Here is a 12,562-nt window from a genome sequence, read left to right as displayed (position 1 = left end):
GCCGCAGAGATAAGAAGAGTTGTTGCAGGGTTACTGTACATCTTTTTTATTGTAAACAATACTTACTCCTTTTGTCTCAAACTCTTACTCCTTCTCCACCCCACTGCACTGGCACCTTGTTCATTCCAAAGCAGACTCTGACATGACTTTCTGGTGGAGGTGGACACCTTGCGTGGCCCTCCAGCTATTCTTGGAATCCAACTTCCATGGCCAGTGGTCAGTGATGATGGGAAATGTAGCCCTACAACATCTGAAGGGCCACAGGTTTCCTTACAGAAACCACAAGAGTTCAAATTTAAGGAAGGAAGAGGAAGCCTGTCAGCTTTTTGTTTTCCTGGCTCCAAATGACAGCCATACGTAGTCCCAAGACAGCCCAAGGAGTGGTGAGATTAACTAGAAAGCACCAATGGGGGACCTGTGACCTTCCCAGTTCTTATTGGACTCCAACTCCCATCACCTTCAGAACTTGTGTTCAGTGGTCAGGGATCATGGGAGTTGTCCAAAATTTTTTTGGGGCAGGCTACAGGTTCCCTGCTTGTGGTGTATGGACAGTTCCTAATCAAGTTCATTCATCTCTTAACGCAAATGACACTTGAGTACATTTATTATTATTATTATTATTATTATTATTATTATTATTATTATTATTTGGCTGGCATGATGATGATGCGACTCTGTCTGCTCAATGATGAAAGGGGCAGCGGAAGACCGGCTCTTCTCCTCCTATCTGGTCACCCCGCACCATCTCAGTGCCCCTTTCGCCGTAGGTCCTGGGATCTATCCAGAGCTGCGCTCCCTCGGCATCCTCCTGACCCTCGGATTCCCGGCCCAAAACAACCAACCAACCAACCAACCAACCAACCCGAGACACACACACACTTGCAATCTCCATAATTGGGCAGCGGGGGGAAAGAGAGCGAGAGCCAGAGAGCCGTGAAGAAGGCCTGGAGCAGACAAGCCAAGCCAAGCCAAGCCAAACCACAAGCCTCTCCAAGGCGGCCCGATCCGTCTTCCTCCCCAGAATAAGGACCGCTACGTCGATCTGAACGAAGGCGCGGGGTGGCGTCGCGAGGAGCTCGCTTTCCAATAAGTGGCCCAACCAAAGCAACGTAGCCATTCCTTCCAACCCCCCTGCATTTTTGGTAAAAACCAATCAGGGGCGCAGGCAGAGAGACCACCTGCTTCTAAGACACGGGGACCAGCTCCGGGGTCTTCCCCACATCAGTATTCTGCCCACCACGCCTAATCCTCCCACCTGCCCCCCCCCGCCCCAGTTCTCTGCCACCGTCTTCTCTCCCTCGCTGCGCCTTGACCACCATCACCCTTTTTACGCACGCTCTCTCTTTCTCTCTTTTGCTCGCTCCATCGCTTTCGCTCCTTCCCTAAGTCGCTCCCCGCGTTACCCTCCTTTTCTCTCCCCCCCCCGTCTCACTCGCTCTCCCCTCCCCCTCCCCGCTTCCTCCCCCCCACCCCTCCTTCCCACTATTAGTATTCCACTCGCGTCCCTGCTCCTCGCAGGAGCGCTTTTGCTGCAGCGCTCCCGACGCCGTTGGTTGGCTGGCTGGCTGGTTGGGTCGGCTTCTTCCTTGGCAGCCGGGTCGGGTCGGAGCCAGGACGAGGGGTTGGGGTGTGCTCGCTCGCTTGCTCGCTTTGCCTGTGGGTCTTCGCTTGCTGCCGCTCCATCTTCGCCCCCTCCCCAAGGCCTTGGCGGGGCTCCCGTTGGGTCTGATCCGGGATCTGTATGGAGCCCAAACATTAAGGGGACCGGGGGAGAGCCTGCAGCCTCCCCCCGCGCGCCTTTGCCCCCCCCCCCAACTGGGCACGCGGAGGAGAGAGAAACAACCAGCTGCGCCAACGTTGCCGGAGAAAAGCGCGCAGGGGATGCTGCCTCCACGACGACCCCCACTTTGGTGAGTGTGTGGGTAAAGGGGTGATGAGGATGGCTGGGTGGTGGTGGGGTTTTTGGGTGGTGGGGTGGGGTGGTAATATACAGCCCGAATGAAAGGGCGCTCTCATCTATCGAAGGATGGGAAAAAGCTAGATTGGGGCAGGGATTCATTGCGGTTCATACACGATATGGAAGGAGGAAGGGGCGCGCAAATGATTCTTAGGAGGAGTAAGGGGTGAGATTGGGACAGTGATTCAGTGGGGGGGGGGCTGTCGGTGTAAAGGTAAGGGGGATGATGGATGGAAGTTGCTATGGAAACGGCACCATCTTAACCCCCCCCCCCCGCCAGAAAGATGCTGCTTTGCTACCTCCCCCCCCCATTGGCCTGGTAGCCTAACCCTCCTCCCACTGTACCCAGCTCTCCCAGGTCCAGCTAGCCCCCATTTAATCTAACGTTGTCATCGCCAAAAATATGTCTTGCAAGCTTTCACTTACTATGTCCTCTAAAGAGCCCCCCTCTCAGGTTTAGCCCCCTCCCCTTCATTGCCTGCTCCCATAGCAACACACTTTGCTTTCCCCACAAGCTGTGCTTATTACTCAGGCCCGATGCCACACCTCCACAATGGGCAGGGTGTGTGTGTGTTGTGTGTGTTCCTCTGCTGATGAGCCCCATATATCCCCATCCAGGCCTGGTTCCAATAAATGCGTCTTTCCGCTCTTGCCTCCGTTACCTCAGGCCTCCCCACAGTCAGGTTCCCTCTCACCTTATCGTCTGGCTTTCTCTGGAATTTCCTCCCTACTGTCAATAGACCCAACTCATATCTTTTCTCTCCTTGAAGCACCCCCCCCCCATTCAGGGCCAAACCCCTCTTTACTTATGTGTCACAGTGGACTACTTGAAGTCATTCCTGGTCCTCCGTTCCCCCCTTAAGCTTACCCACGCCCAAGATTCACGAGACCCACAGATTCCCACAATAATATTCTGTGCCAGCATATTCCTAATGACCTGCCCTCCCACCTTGACGGACTAGGCCTTCCCTAATCCTGCCATAAGGTTTAAGCATCTTGAACCCATGACCTTACCCACATAGTGAGTATATACCCCAAATGAGGCCTACCCACTTCCCTGTTCCAGGGGGGCTGAGCTCCCCTTCTTATAACACTACCTGGTTTCCCTGCACTGTTGGGTTTAACACCTGCTGAGTTTCCTCCTCTTCTCCATTGATGACCCTTAAATACTTCTTTTGCATAACTCTTATCATGCCAAGCTGAGCTATTTGTTTCCCCTCCCATCTCAGTCCCCACTGGCTTCTGTGCCCCCTCACCCCTTCCCACCCCACCTCATGCACTTATCTGGGTGCAAATTACTTCAAGGATCCCAAACCCCTCTCCCCGGAGGGCCCTGTCAACACCCCTCTGTACCCCAATAGAAGAGAGCATATTGGCTTGTAAGCCCAGCTATCCCCATTCCTTTATTTGTGCTTCTTCCTCTTCCCTCTTCCAGGAGTGCAAGTGGGCTTTCTGCTTCTCTTGTCCAGGGGGGTGGGATTCTGACCCAAGAAAAAAATGTAGGCTTCCCCCCTCGCACTCAACCATGTTCTGTCAAATTGTGGCTCCTCGTGTCCTGTTCGGCATTAAGCACTCAGGCCACGAGGCAAGTCAAACGGACATGTGGCAAAAGATAATAATCTGTGGTGCTGTAGTCTGTTTAATGGCAGCTGTGCGATGCAATCTTTTGATTAAAGCAATGTTTAAAGCAAGTTAATTTTCCAGACATTTCTGTTGTTTTCTGTTCATCGAAGGAGCGAAAGATAAAAAATACGAAAGGGTAAAGAAAGCCTCTCAGATCGTGATGATGTAGGCCCTTCTCCTTTTAAAATAACTAGGTTCTGTGGGCCTGCCTCAGCCCCCTTGAAATCTTCCCCTGCTCCTGCCCCATCAGCAAACCCTACGATTCTGTTCCTATACCCCACAATCTACAATCCGGTCCCTGCTAGTCCTAGCCTTGTTGGGTTGCCTTCCCACATTGTACCAAACCACCTTTCGTCTTAAACTATTTAAGCTTGCTGAGACATGGTGTTGTTGTATGGGTGGCCAACCTCACCCTCCACAGTGAGACCTCTGTCTTATGAACAGCAGGTGAGGAAGGTCACCTGTGCTACTTCAAAGTGCAGGTAGGAGCTGAATGCTCCTCCATACTGAAAATAATAATAATAAACCCAAGTTCTTCCATATGTAAAATTAATGGAGAAAGCTAGGCCTGAACCCTTCACCCTGACACCATAGTTTTCTATATGAAGGGACTTACTAATTTGTATGGAGGAGCACCCAGTTACATGGACCTGTACCTGCAGTCTGAAGTGGTACAGTCAAGACACAGGTTTACCTCCACGTTTGTGGGAACTAGGCCTACGTGTCTAGAAGCCTCAGAACAAGCTGTTTGTTGTCATGGTTACCTTACGGACTGCGAGTGGGATATTGGTGCAAGGGAATTTGAGGGGACTGGAAATAGTAGAATTGCAAACCGATGCCATAAAATTGCGGGTGGGGGAGCCTCTGTAGGGGTTTTAAGGTTGCTGTAGATGCTTGGACTGAGGAGCGGATATGGAGGAGCTGTTCTGGTTTGTGAGGAGCTGCGGGTGCCAGGATTTGAGGGGTTCATTTGGGGGAAGCGTCACACCCTCTGAGTCTTTCTGGCAGCGCAATGCTCCTTTGATGCCTCCCTTTTCTCTTCTGTGCTCAGTTAGCATGTTGGCGATGTCCCCGCAAACAAATAACCCGGAAGATGTGGAGGGTTAATTGAAGTGTGGACTCTGAGATTGGTTTTGAGTGATGGCAGTACCAATGAGATAACAGATTAGAGGATCCTACAGGTGTAGGCAAGAATGAAGCCGCCAAAGTGGAATCCCATAATAGATTGCTTGGGGATGGCTATGTTTTGCAAGCACGGGGTGCGGTGAAATTTTGTATGTGCTTCTGTGTGAGTTGACTGCGAAAGAGGTTAATACAAGGGACATTTCGGGAATGGAAGATCAAGGAAGCCGTTTGGCAAAGGTCACATTTGAGAGGGATGCCGGTGTGGTGCATTTGTGTGGAGCGCACATCAGTTGCTGCTGAAGACAGGTGGGGAAAGAGGCCTAGGCAGATGTTGCTTTCGCTCCTTAATTTCCGGTAAGTTCATTGTTGACAGGAGAATGTTGGGGACAGGCAGTTGGGGAGGTATCATGAAGCTTTGGGGATTAATCTGTAGTGCAAACAGCTGACTTGTTAACTGCGAATTTATACCATGCGCTTAGGCCTGTACTTGTAAATTTAATTACATCCCTCAGCTTTGGGGTGTGTGAGCGCGCGAGTGCGTATAATATATATTCAGAGTAAGAATTATATACATATATAAACTCTACATGGCTACAGCTGCCAGAAAAGGTGGCCAAGAAGCTCTGATAGAAACAGTTACCATGGCAATGGGAAGGAGGAGAATGGGGATGGAAGGAAAAGGAATGAGAACCCATTTAGTTTCTGCCCCAGAAGGGTGCTGCCTTCGCTGCCCACCCCACTCCCAAAATTCTGCTCTGATGTACAAAGCAGTTCGCGTTAGTCTCCGTGGTGGGACTAGGGGAAGAGGGAGGGCGATGTGAATTTCCTTCTCGTAGAAGGTGTGCGGAGGAAACAATCTGCCGCTGCGTGAGTGTGTGCGAAAAGGACGGAAGTGGAAGGAACCATGTTGTATTTATTCGGTGCAGAAACAGGGAGAAAGTGTGGTGTGTTAAGCAGTGGCAGCCATATAGGAATGCAGGAAGGAGCCTTGTGGTAGCATCTCCTCCAACCTTTCTCCAATGAAAAAATAGGGACGTCCCGTTCCATGATAATAATTTTATTATTTCTACCCCAGCCTTCTGACTGGGTTGCCCCAGCCACCCTGGGTAGCTTCCACCATATATAGAAACATAATAAAGCATCAAACATTTTTTTTAAAAGCTTCCGCATACAGGGCTTCCTTCAGATGTCTTCTAAAGGTTGCATAGTTACTTATCTCTTTGGCTCGGGGGGGGGGGGATGCATAACCCTCCAACATTTCTCCTATGTAAATAGGGACGCCCGAAGAAAAATGGGACATTCCGGGATCAAATTGGAAACTGGGATGGCTTCTGTAAATCTGGGACTGTCCCTGGAAAACGGGGACACTTGGAGGATCTGTGGTAGGTCAGGCCACATGTCCATTAGGGGCAGGACTGCCCACATTGATTGACAGCCACTCTCTAAGGCAGAGGCTGTTTCCCATCATCTGCTCCCTGATCCTCTTTAACTGGAAATGGCAGAGAGTGGTTCTGGGATCTTCAGAATGCCAAGTTTTTGCTCTTTTATCACTAAGCTGGAGCCCCTTCTCCAAGAGGTGTAGTAGACTGTGAGGATTTGGAATCTAGCCATCCACCTGCAGTTACTGAGACTCCTAGCTAGGCAAATCTCCCCTTAGGGAATGTGGGAGGCTATCTGTGGCTACTAACCCCGATGGCTTTCTGCCTCCACTGCCAGAGGCTATTATCCTTCTGACTCCAGTTGCTGGACGCTGCAGGAAGGAAGAGTGCTGGTGTGTTTTGGGGCTTTGTTTGGGGTTTTCCGCAGGCACCTAGCTGCCCACTGTGAGAATAGGATGATGGACTGTGTCCAATTCTGAGCACCGCAATTTTATCTCTGGAAAATAGGGACCACTTGCAGGGTCTGGAAAAAAGGACAGTCTGGGAGCACCCATGTGATCTGTCAGTGTAACCTACCTCTCAGGGTTATTGTAAGGATGAAGTGAAGGAGGTTAGAACGCCATACTTGCGCTCCTTGCAGGAAAGGCAGGAGGATATATGCAATGTCCTAAAAAGGCAAACAAACAGTGACTTTCACAACAGCCTAGCACGTGAAAATATAAGAGGGAGGGCTGGGTTGGGCTATATTTCTGGAAGCAGTTGGAAAAGCCTGCCCTGCTTTATTTCTGCATGCCAGGCTGCTGTGATGATCAGGGGTCTGGAAATCAAGCCTTATGAGGAGCGGTTGAAGGAGCTGGGTAGGTTTAGCCTGGAAAAGAGGAGACTGGTAGCCATCTTCCAATATCCCCAGGGCGGCTCTGGAGGGTAGGACTCGAACCCATGGCTTCAAGTTACAAGAAAGGGCGTTTGGGCTAAACGTACGGGGAAACTTTCTGACAATAAGAGCAGTTTCACAGTGGAGCGGTCTTCCCTTGGGAAGTTGAGGACTCTCCTTCCCTGGAGGTCCTTAAGCAGAGGTTGCTTTTTTGAGATTCCTGGTTTGCGAGAGGTTGGGCTTGATGGCCCTTTGGGTCCCTTCCAACTCTATGATTCTTTTTTTTTTTTTAAAAAAAATAATATTTATTCAAAATTTTCAAAATTACAGTACAGAGAAAAAAAGAAAAAATACATAGTACAACACACACACAAAAAAAAGAAAAATAAAAAACAAAAAATTGCAGAAAAAAAGAAAAATACAATAATTACATAATCAATTTCCCTTTACTTATTTTCTTGACTTCCTCACACCTTCCATTTCTGTATTCAAGTTTATATTTTTATTTCAGCAAATCCTTTCACCTTATTTTTTTAACTTAATAATTTATTTTAACATGTTATTATTTTATGTTCTCTCTTTCATCCATTTCTTCAGTTCCTTTTTTGTTTAATCTTCTCATTTAGGTATTTTAGTTTATTTTAAAAACCACTTTTACTTTATCCGATTTTAATTCTCATCCAAATTTATATATCAGTATCAATACTTATTCTTAAAACATTTCCCTAAGGTCGACCAGAATTCCCTTCCACGAATTTCCCAACTCTCATGTAGGCAAAAAAGAGACAAAAACAAAACAAATCATAATTTTGTACCCTTTAAATTCCCAATTTCTATTCCACCCATGCCTAGAGGGACTCCTGGCCTGATCTGGCAGGGCTGTTCTTATGTTCTTATATGTTCTTCCCAGATGTGTGTGTAGCATTTGTGCCATCATGGCAAGGAACTATTATATCATAGAAATCGTTCTGAACTGAAATGATAACGGTTGCTATCAGGACGCCAGTTGCCTACGAAAGTGACCTGTTTTTTATTCCTTGGACCGTGCAGAACTGGCTCCTGGGAATTGGAAACGTTTCCGCAGGTCTGATTGTTATTCACAGCAAGACTGCCACTTAAGCAATTTGTAACTGGTTGTATTCAATGTTAGTCATACTCAGAAGTAGGCCCATTGAAATTAATGGGCGTAGCTAACTGGGGTCATACAGTTCAGTGGGTCTACCTTCCTTGAGCAGAACTTGGTTGGATACAACCCCATAGGAATTTATAATACATTATAAATTATCATCCCTTCCTGCGATGGGGAGCTGTGGATCAACTTTATGGCAAGATCACCATGTGGAATTTGGGTCTGACTCGGGTCCCTTGATTTTCCTAATGGGTTGGTCATTTTGTAGCACTGGTTTTTTGGGATGGTGTGTACATGTGCATACATGCATCATCATCATCATTATTACTATTATTTTTTATTATTTGAGTTTATTTACTGCCCTATAACCAGAGGTCTCAGGCGGTTCACAGAAAAGATCAGAATAAAAACAACAACCCAATAACTGCCCCCCCCCCGAAAGAGCCACATTATAAAAGGGTATAGGATGTCCATCAGGTCAACCAAAGGCCTGATTAAAAAGGAAAGTTTTTGCCTGGCACCTAAAGTTGTATAATGAAGGTGCCAGGCGAACTTCCCTGGGGAGGGCATTCCACGGACGGGGAGCCACTGCAGAGAAGGCCCTGTTCTCGTGTTGCCTCCTCTTGAGGAGGAGGCACATGAAGAAGGGCCTTAGAAGATGATCTCAGGGTCCCGGTAGGTTCATATGAGGAGAGGCGGTCCTTGAGGTATTGCAGTCCTGGGCTGTTTAAGGCCTTATAGGTCAAAACCAGCACTTTGAATTGGGCCCAGAAACTAATTGGTAGCCAGTGCAGTCGGACCAGGATCAGTGTAATATGCTCAAACCACCTTGTTACGGTGAGCAACGTGACTGCTGAATTCTTCACTAGCTGATGTTTCTGAACCGTCTTCAGAGGCAGCCCCACGTATAACGCATTGCAGTAATCTAACCTTGAAGTTTAGGGACGCAGGTGGCGCTGTGGGTTAAAGCCTCAGCGCCTAGGGCTTGCCGATCGAAAGGTCGGCGGTTCGAATCCCTGCGGCGGGGTGCGCTCCCGCTGCTCGGTCCCAGCGCCTGCCAACCTAGCAGTTCGAAAGCACCTCCGGGTGCAAGTAGATAAATAGGGACCGCTTACCAGCGGGAAGGTAAACGGCGTTTCCGTGTGCGGCTCTGGCTCTGGCTCTGGCCAGAGCAGCGATGTCACGCTGGCCACGTGACCCGGAAGTGTCTCCGGACAGCGCTGGCCCCTGGCCTCTTAAGTGAGATGGGCGCACAACCCCAGAGTCTGTCAAGACTGGCCCGTACGGGCAGGGGTACCTTTACCTTTACCTTTAACCTTGAAGTTACCAGAGCATAGACAACAGTAGTTAGGCTCTCCCTGTCCAGGTAGGGGCGTAGCTGGGCCACCAGCTGAAGCTGATGGAAGGCACTCCGGGCCACTGAGGCCACCCGAGCCTTGAGCAAGTGCCCTGAAAAAAGCATAGTAAACAGAATGATACCACGTGGCCAGTGAAATACACTCCTTTCCTTCTCGGTGGCCACAAGAGGTCACAGGATTTGCAAGTGGTCATTGCAATCTATTAAACCAAAAGTAATCAGATCATTAGGATCTGCTTGGATCCTGCACAGTTACCTTTAGAGAACATCAGGGGCCCTTTCCCTCTCCCCAGAAAATAAATCTAGGAGTTTCCACTTTGTCCCAAGAAATCGAAATACCCTCTCAAGTGGCATAGGAATACGTTGGCTGTAGCTGGGATCCTGAGCAATTGCCTTGGCGTGGCAACTTGCCTGGCATTTCGAAAGAGCTCCAGTGGTGAAAGGGGTTAAAGCAGGGTTTCCCAAATTTGGGTCTCCAACCGTTTTTGGATTACAGTTCCCATCACCCCTGACCACTGGTTCTGCTAGCAAGGGAAGATGGGAGTTGTAGTCCAAGAACAGCTGGAAACCCAAGTTTGGTTAGAGATAGTGAGGTGGGTGGCAGAAGGAAGGGTGGCACACAGCTGTTGAGAAGGGACAGGGCAGAAGATGAATGGGGAAGCTTGTGGACTTCCAGATGTTGATGATGGACTACAGCTCCCATTGTCCCTGAAAATTGGCCATGCTGGGCTGGGACTGAATGGAGCTGGCGTCTGTCCAATAACATTCTGAAGGGCCACAGGTTACCCATCCCAGACATAGATTAAAGGACAGGACATCGAATGGCAGTAGGGAGCAGGTGGCGCTGTGGGTTAGACCACAAAGCCTAGGACTTGCCGATCAGAAGGGCGGCAGTTCGAATCCCCGTGACAGGGTGAGCTCCTGTTGCTTGGTCCCTACTCCTGCCAACCTAGTAGTTCAAAAGCACGTCAAAGTGCAAGTAGATAAATAGGTACCACTCCAGCAGGAAGATAAATGGCGTTTCCGTCACTGCTCTGGTTCGCCAGAAGCGGCTTAGTCATGCTGGCCACATGACTTGGAAGCTGTACGCCGGCTCCCTCGGCCAATAAAGTGAGATGAGCGCCACAACCCCAGAGTCGGCCACGACTGGACCCTTTACCTTTACCTTTAGGGAAACTGGAGGATATGTATTGGAGAGGGGAACTGAGCTGTGGAGTGGCAGTTTGAGCAGAGACCTGAATTCAGATCCTAGCTCATGCCATGTCATAGACTGCCCTCAAACAAATCCCTCTCTGTCTTGGCCTCCTCTGCGTTTTTTTTTTTTTTTTGTAAAACAAGTGCAACAGCTATCTGGGACGGGGGGGGGGGAAAGGAACTGGGGGACAATGCATGCAAAACCTCTTTTGCTTTCTAAAGGAATATGATATTGTAATGCAAATGTATGAGTGGGAATTGATAAATCGGTCACTAGTGGATAAGGGGCATGGGGGGAAAATGTAAAATTAAAAAATTGTGAATTGAATATAAGGAATGAACTGTGAAGTAGAGATAAATGTGTAATATCAAGCAGCAGTGGGGGAAAGTAGGGACACATCTAGGATGCATAGCTGTCAATGTTTCCCCTTTTTAAAGGGAAATTCCCTTATTCCGAATAGGATTCCTCACAAGAAAAGGGAAAAGTTGACAGCTATGCTAGGATGAAGAGTGGGAAGTCAACCTCTGGGAAAATTTGTATTAAATTTGATGTAATTGAGTATTGATTCTTTAAAAATTCGGAAAACTAATAAATATCATTTGACAAAAAAAGGAACTGGGGGACAATGCCATTTGCAGGTAGTCCTGAATGAAGCAGAAAATGGAGTAGAGATTTTTTTTTGGGGGGGCAGAAACAGTGAGGGGGCCCTGCCTCATGTTCTACAGGTTGTTGAACATCAGCTGCATATGATAAAAGACAGTAGAGGCAGAAGTAAATTTTGCAGCAGCAGAATCTTTGGGGAAATGTTGGGAGTTTGTGTGTGGAAACACTGATTTTCAGAAACTCAGATTTGAGGGTCAGGGTCAGTGTTTTGCAGGCTTAAAAATAACAAAGCAATCTAATCCCAGCAGCTTCTGTAGTTCGGATGGTTGCAAATATATGTTTGAACCGGAAGGCGCCAGTTCATATTTGTGCAAGTAGGATGGGGATATTTCTCCTCAAATGTGTTTTGGGTTTCAGAGGATTTGGGTGAGGTAGGTGTGTGAAGGTTAAATATGGGGGGGGGGCAGGAAGGGGGAGGAAAGAACTATAATAGAGGAAATGCTGCAGGAAACTGGGTGTGGCAAGAGACCAGGAGGAAGCTGCCTTAAATATCTTTGGTCCATTTAGCTGAGCATCATCTGCCCTGAGCATCAGTGGCTTTCCAGGGTTAGACAGGGGACATTCGGATGTTGGGAGAATGAACGAGTCCTTCTGCGTGCAGAACAGATGATCTACCCCTTAGCTACAGCCTTTTTGGAGAAAAAGATGAGTAAGAAAATATGTGTGTATGTGTGATGAGAAATGTGAATGGACATTAGATTGCGAAAAACGAAAGTCGAGATCTTAGGGGGCAAAGTCCCCCCTAGCCAATATTTTCTTAATGAGCCCACCTATGATGAAACCTGACCCCATGAATATTTACTATATTTACTCAGAAAAATGAGTCCAAATGAGTCTGGTGGTCTTTACTCCAAAGGAATTGACAATGTGAACAGGTGTTAAAAAAGGTTATTTATGTATGCCACTACTGCGGCCTGTGTTTTGTTAGCCCCAAAATGGAAAACGAACGAGGTCCCAATCAAAGAAGAATGGCAGCTTAAACTGACGGAATAAACTGCGCAGCTTGCAGACTTAACATATAGAATAAGAGAACAAGAAGAACATGCGTTTAGAGAAGATTGGAAAAGGTTTATTGAATATATGGGAAATTACTGTGTACAGCTGAAAACGCTGGCAGTGTTAAGATAAATTCAACAGTGTAAATAAGTTATGTTGGATGTAATAATGGAATACTGAATGTTTAAGTTTCTGTAAAATAAGCGGGGATTTATGATATGTAAAATGAACCATGGAAAGAGAAGAAGGGAAGTCATTGATATC

At 47.9% G+C, this 12,562-nt stretch overlaps 1 protein-coding gene across 2 annotated transcripts in view; it reads left to right on the top strand.

The window, feature by feature from the left end:
- Nucleotides 1-1,492: 1,492 nt before the first annotated feature.
- Nucleotides 1,493-12,562, top strand: part of LRRC4B (leucine rich repeat containing 4B) — a 146,778-nt gene continuing 135,708 nt past the window's right edge. The window contains exon 1 of one of the 2 annotated variants that reach the window (XM_079949579.1): nt 1,493-1,910. The gene's annotated coding sequence lies outside the window, so the exon portion shown is untranslated. Of the gene's footprint in view, nt 1,911-4,945; nt 5,060-12,562 lie in introns of those variants that run through there. The other variant, XM_079949581.1, reaches the window with a different exon arrangement.

This window comes from Podarcis cretensis (assembly GCF_951804945.1).
Source record: "Podarcis cretensis genome assembly, chromosome: 13".
NCBI classification, from domain to species: Eukaryota; Metazoa; Chordata; class Lepidosauria; order Squamata; family Lacertidae; genus Podarcis; species Podarcis cretensis.
The sequence above is the reverse complement of the archived record's forward strand: the minus strand, read 5'-3'. Positions and strand labels throughout refer to the sequence as shown.